The sequence below is a fragment of the Xiphias gladius genome, chromosome 11, assembly GCF_016859285.1.
Source record: "Xiphias gladius isolate SHS-SW01 ecotype Sanya breed wild chromosome 11, ASM1685928v1, whole genome shotgun sequence".
Classification (NCBI taxonomy): Eukaryota; Metazoa; Chordata; class Actinopteri; order Istiophoriformes; family Xiphiidae; genus Xiphias; species Xiphias gladius.
Genome location: NC_053410.1, coordinates 8,856,024 through 8,862,745, shown reverse-complemented (window position 1 = coordinate 8,862,745; position 6,722 = coordinate 8,856,024).

Here is a 6,722-nt window from a genome sequence, read left to right as displayed (position 1 = left end):
AAATCATTCATAAAACTTCTTTTACTGATCCACTCACACACAGTTGCTCCCTTCTGCCCCTTAGTGGTGGTTGAGAGGGATGAAAACAGTGAACTGGGATCATTCACTCGTCTGTGCTTTTCTGAACAATGTACCTTTTGGTATCTGTGACCTTGTATCTCCTGGTTCCTAACACTATGGAGGGTTTTTTTTTTTCTCCTGCTGTGATAATTGCACATTTATCGCATTTTACTTGATCAAACTGCCAACTTTCACCGAATCCCTTTTTCACAGACTTTGGCATCTGGTTAAGACTATGAATGAATGTTTTAGACTACTTTCATACAATATACTCACAAAAATACTCAACACATGTTGTGCCAACTCTTTTGTTCTTATTTAACCCTTTTACATGCAGTTTCCCTGGTTTTATTTCCAGTAAAGTCATTTTCAAGTTGGAAAAATCACATTTTTAAAAAATGTGTCCTTTAAATGATATTTTTGTGTCTGTAGAAAGTTTGGGAACTCCACTAGTATTTAAAATAAAATTCTGTGGGTTTGAACCCTTTTTGGCTGCAGAGCATGAGCTTGTAACATCGGAGGGGTTTTGAGACGTAAAACCAACACCAACTCCAAATTCACTATCAAACGGGTACAGATGCACACACAACAAAAAAAAGAAATAAAAGAAAACCAAGGTAATCAGAGAAGGTGCAAAAAAAGGTTCCACAACCGCACACACTTCTCCTCCATACACTCCAGAGACCTGGAATACAACAGAAGTTCACCAGAATGCGCTGGAAAAGAAGGGGAACATTTGAAAAATCTACACTTGTTTATATAAAATGTTACCACAATAAACAGGTTGTCATACAGGAATTTTATATATATTTATATATATATATATATATATATATATATATATATATATATATATATATATATATATATATATATATATATATATATATATATATATATAAACGTTCAACACATTCAATGTAATTTTTACAAAACACACATAAATAAAAAATTTAAATAAAAAAATGTATGTAGGAATTAATTGCAGGTTTATATCTCATTTAGAACAAATTTAGAATAAAATGTACTTCTTTAGCTTTGGGCGATACGAGAAACACATGATCTCTGGTTCGGATTCCTTTGATATCTTGCTGGGAGCACTCTCCAGTACCTTTCCTCAGTAGCAGTGCTGGATGTAGTTCTTCAGTCAATGCACCTCTAATGATTTAGTGCATTTCCTGTAAATGAATTTGGAGCTATCTGTTGTCAGAGGTGGTAGTATAGCTGTAATCCTTGAGTGGGTTGAAGAGCCAAGATGAAGTACAGCAGTAGAAACTGCCCTTATGACAGAGGTGAACTGTCTATTTGAGCATCTCAGATATTTCTGAATGAAACTGTAATGTTCTAAAAAAGCACCAACATCATCAACCAGGTGAAGAATGGACCAGACGCCCTCGTTTCCACTCCTAATAGTAGCGTACCTGTTGTTCCAGATCCGAGCAGAATGCGGAATCAGATTATGTTTACAAATAAGTTTCCAAGGCATTTTTTAATGATTACCGTAGAGAATATTTAATGATTCAGCCCATCAAAGTAGAATTGTTACATTTAATTATTCTGGCCAATAAATACATTTGTTTACCCCCAGGAAAAGAAAGGTATAAGTGATGTAAAAAAAAAGGAGAAGACAACAAAAACAAAAGTTCTAATTTGTTGCACAGTGTTTTCTGGAAAACGTACTTTGCTGTTTAAATAGGATTATTCATAAAAGTTTTTATGAAAAGTCTAATTTGGCAAAATTTGAGTGTCTCAATAACCCAACTTAAAGAAGACAATCAAATAGTAACGGCTACAGTAGAAGGAATGTATTCATTTTATCAATAAAAGAAACATACAGTATTGTTAGGGGCTTTACGTAGCAGTTGAGTACAAACATTTTAAAGATATCTCTATAAGGGGAAAAATAGTGCAGTCATACAACAGTCATACAAAAAAACCATCATTTCATCATCGTCATTTCCATTTAAATCCCATTTAATACAGTTCCAGTATATATAGGCACGTTTGGAATCATGGTTTCTTCACACCGTTTGGTCACCTTTCTTCATTCACATTTTTGCCGATGTATTGAGAGACAGCACCGCCGCACTCGAGATTTTGCTTTCCACAAACACCACAGGTTCAGAAGAAATCGGTCCAGCTCACATCCACGGTCCAGGTAGAGCACAGAAGGAACAAACACCACACAACTTTAGTGGTGATACACCAAATATTCTCCCAGGGCCAGTAAGAAATTTCTTATGGGGATATGTAGTTTTCGTTTTCATGTATCTGTTAATTTCTGTGAATGAGCAGAAATTAAAAACGTGTCTATCCGCAAATATGCGCAAAAATTAATGTAGAGAATAGCTTTCTTCATGAGCACTAGAGGGAGGCATTCGACCGCAAATGACAGCGACTGCTAAACACTTGATAGTGAACTGCCAGCCCCAGAGTCTTTTATGTAAGGTTTTCATGAAGTCACTGAGAGGGTACAAACGTTTTTATAGATTATTCCACTGAAAGCCGAACCAGCCAGACGCAGCTAAAATTTGGCAGAAGAGCGTTTCCATGAGTCTCCCTCCTCTCTGTTAGTGTTTACTATTAATACTCTTGGTTGGCTTTGACCACAGCCTCACCTGCAGCTCATTTCCCTGCCTTCACCAAGCTTCCTCCCCCTATTTGACTACATCTGAATGCGCCAGCAACCTCTAAGAACCCACAGACACTCACATGTGCAGAATTCACCCAGATGCGTCCGGCTTTCAGAGCAGGACAAGTACAAAAACATCTTGCCTGATTTTCCACAAACTGAACATTCATTGCCTGGTGTACCAAACTCCACAGCTGTCTAGAGTGAGGTCGTCTTGTTGAATAAACTGTGTCACCTTGAAGTACACACGCACACACACACACACACACACACACACACACACTGGCATCTGGCATGAAGCCTAGCCTTCCAAAGTATTGTCTGACTATGCTGATGAGAGGCTGGAGGCCGTCACAGCGGGCCGGAGGGCACCACTGCCCCGCGATTTGGGTCGGAGCTGTGCTAATTTTGTGACCACACGCCCCTCCCTCCTCTTTACCCCTCATCATCTATCACCTCCTCCCCCTCCTTGTACCACTCATTCACTCCTCTCTACCCTCCAAACTCAACCTCCGTGCCCCACCGACAACCCCTTCATCCTTTTCTATGCGCTGCTGCTCCCCCCCTTTGAATCCCACAGTGAGGCCTCTTTGTGCAGTGGCTGCTGCTGCTGCAGCATTGTGCTGCAAAGGGAAGCACAGTAAATAGACAAGCAAATGAGTTTTCTCCTTCAGCCAGCTGTGGTCTTAGGACACACACCCTCTGATGTGCTCACCTAACGTACACAAACACGAACATAGTCGCAAAGATACAAGGCACCCTTTCAGGACACTTTCTGACTCTTTAAACATCGTTCTGAATTGAACTTCTTTCCTTTGTGTGTCCATGACCCTCGACCTTAAAACAAAGGCCTCTATAAGGAAGGGAAACTCCATGACATACTGCAGAGTGTGTACATATCACCTTCATCATGCTGTCCTTTGATCTCTGAGTTCTTCTCCAGAAAATGCTGCTGCTGAATATTTTTTTTTTTTTTATTCCTTTACTTCAGTATTTCACTATGATCCTGCACAACTCTTAAACATTTCTGTAAAATCTTATTTATTTAAACCTGCATTATTTGATTTTTGCTTGTGGCCTAGAGGATGAAACACAGTGAGCTGCAAACACAACTTTGACGTATTATCACGTAATAAAGTTAATATAGCTAACGTGATAGCAAATAAGTCAATAATAGACACGGAGCAACATTAACATTCATTGACGGTCATATTTCTGGCCACATGATGAATGTAGGTCCAATATTTACCGTCTTATCTCTGTTTTGTTCTCCGCAAACTCCTTAGGGAAAATATCCGTCTCTTTAGCTGCTAAATGCTCCACTATGTTCACCAGCTACATGTATTTTCTAACTTCTTTTGTTTGCCATTTGGTGCTGGGCAGGTAATGTGCAATCAAGTTTATGTGAGCCTCTCCCTGCTGCCGCTGGAAACGTAATGAGAGTGTCGGTAAGGAGCCAAAACTTAAAGTCGCTGGCCATAAAAGCAAAACAATGAGCTGAAACATGTTAAAATGCTCCACAGAGCCGAGGGGAACTGCAGAGTTGGGGGACAATTCTCTGTTGGTTCGTTACCGCAAGCGACTTGTTTCACATTACATTACACATGGTCATTTGATCTTTTGTTATATAAAAATATTGATAAGAGCAGGTTTAACCTTTAACTGGGAGAAAAAAACCCATTGAGATTGAACAGACTTACAAAATAAAACATATAAGACAAAAATATAACACAAAACCTCACAAAGACACGAAAGTCATATAAGGGATCATAAGGTGGCATGTTAAAAACAACCTTAGAGTAGTTTAAAACCATCAATTAAAATAAATGGGACCAATCTAAAAGAATCAGACAGTTACTTGAGACAAAAAGACCAGCTGTGCCATTTTAAAGTAAGTGTTCAATTAGCGGCGGCGATAATACTTATGAGATTTCTCGGCATTGGCACGGCAGTTAAAGGAATCTTCAATATTTTTGTAAACTAAGCTTGTTCACTCTCTCGCAGACGGTCGGATGAGAAGATTGATGCCGCTCGCGTGTCTGTATGGTAAATACGAAGCTACTGCCACGAGACGCTAACTCAGCTTTTCCTAAAGACGGTGAAACGGGGGGAAACAGCTAGCCTGGAGTCCAGGAAGCTACTGCTCTCAGCCAAGAAAAGACCTAGCACGTAAAACCCCATAAAAACAACAACTGAGATTTAACATGTTTATCAGTGAGCTTTAGAGGAGCTGGGAGGCAGATTTTTTTTTTTAACCTTTGAACTGAGCCGGGCTACAGTAGCTGTTCCCCATGCTTCCAGCCTTTATGCTAAGCTAAGCTTAGCATAAAGGCTTCATATTTGACGTGCAGATGAGAGAGTGGTATCCATCTTCTCGAATAAACGTATTTCCTAAAAGTGTTGCTTTAAGTAGCAGAGGTGACTTATTTCATGATGCCGTGGGTTAAGGTGGAAATATTCACTTGCAGTGATGAGTTCACCCCCAGCTCATGTTACCTCCTCTCTGTCTCCCTGTTAAGGTGGTCTGACTTTCGAGCAAAGGTCAACAACAGGTAGCATTTAGGTCACTCCTGTTTTTGTCCGGGCAATACATCTGCCACATTTTCATACATTCTCACATTTAAAAGGGACATTCCACAACAAAGCACAGAGAAAATAAAAGTTTGGCATCTGAAATAATGTTTTTTTTTACTGGAGCTCGGAACATTTTGCTCCTTTGCTCGAGGCTTTGACTCCTCGTGGCACCCGAGCCACGTAAAAAACTCCACAGAGAAGACTAAAGGTCGGGTCAATGTCAAGCTTTTTCTGTCTGAATCTGGCAGATTTTTCTTCTTTAAATGAAATTCAGCACGCTATCCTTCATTTCCCATGCCTCATCAAACGTTACCAGTGTCGCTAAAGAGGCTGGTTCGAACCTAGGTATTCATGACAGCGATTTCAGGGTGCCTGACAGCTCTGCACCACTTCTACAGTGCTCTTGAGCCACCCAGTAAACCCCATCCCTGTTCGGCTCCGCCACTGACCCGTGTCTCTAACCTCTCTGTGGAATGTGTGGCTGTAAAAGCCGACAAAGTTGTTTTTACTTGCTATCTAACTTGACCCTCCTTCACCTGCTTCAGTTGTTCTCTCCTCCTCTTTCCAGGCCCTCCCTCCCTCCCGTCTCCCTCCCCCCTCCTCAGGCCCCTGAACTATGGCCACTCTGTAAAAGAACCCATACGCAGCAGATGTGTGACGCCCGACACTGTTAACAGCTGTCAGCTCTTATATCAGCCCCTGGTAAGTCTCTAACTCCACTTGCCAACCTATATGTCCTCTGAAAACAATAATTTTTCGGTGGACTGTTGTCTGTTGACTGTTGTGCTGCAACAGTTGCAGGGTGAAATCCAGCCTGCCAGTAGGCAAAGTCAAAAGATTTTTTTGAACGACAAAAATCATAAATTTACCTTGATTTCTATTGAACAAATACATAAGCTTCCTGAGGTTCATTTTGATTAAAAGCAATAAATAATTAAACTATCAATATCCCTAATATCTGTGGCCATACACATATTCAGCCCTTTTCTTTGCCCACTCACTAGTCCTCCCTTTCTCCTTTTCAACCTGATAAAGCCTCAGCTTCGGCCTAAACACACAACGGATCACTTAAACTATCATTTGACCTTTAGTCATTAAAACAGGCGAGGAAAAAGCACAACAACTGTTAACTGATTAAAATGTTATTCAAATGTAAGGTTTTTTTTGTTTGGAAAATGACTCGAGTAGGAGTGGGGCTTTTTCAAAGGCTGCCTGTGAGCAATGAGAAGAGCCAAGAGATTCAGCTTGACCATATTGGGTGTACACCTTACCAAATACTTTGGTGCTGCACTCTATACTGTTGTTTAGAAAAATCCCAGGAGAAAAGCGGTTGAGAGAATTAAAAGGAACATCCTCCTGTGTGGAGTACTTTGTTATTCCAGCTTTACCAAAAATAATTCAGTGCAACAATTCACCTGTGTTGATTTGTTGTATTTGTTGATTTTTAGATGTTTTT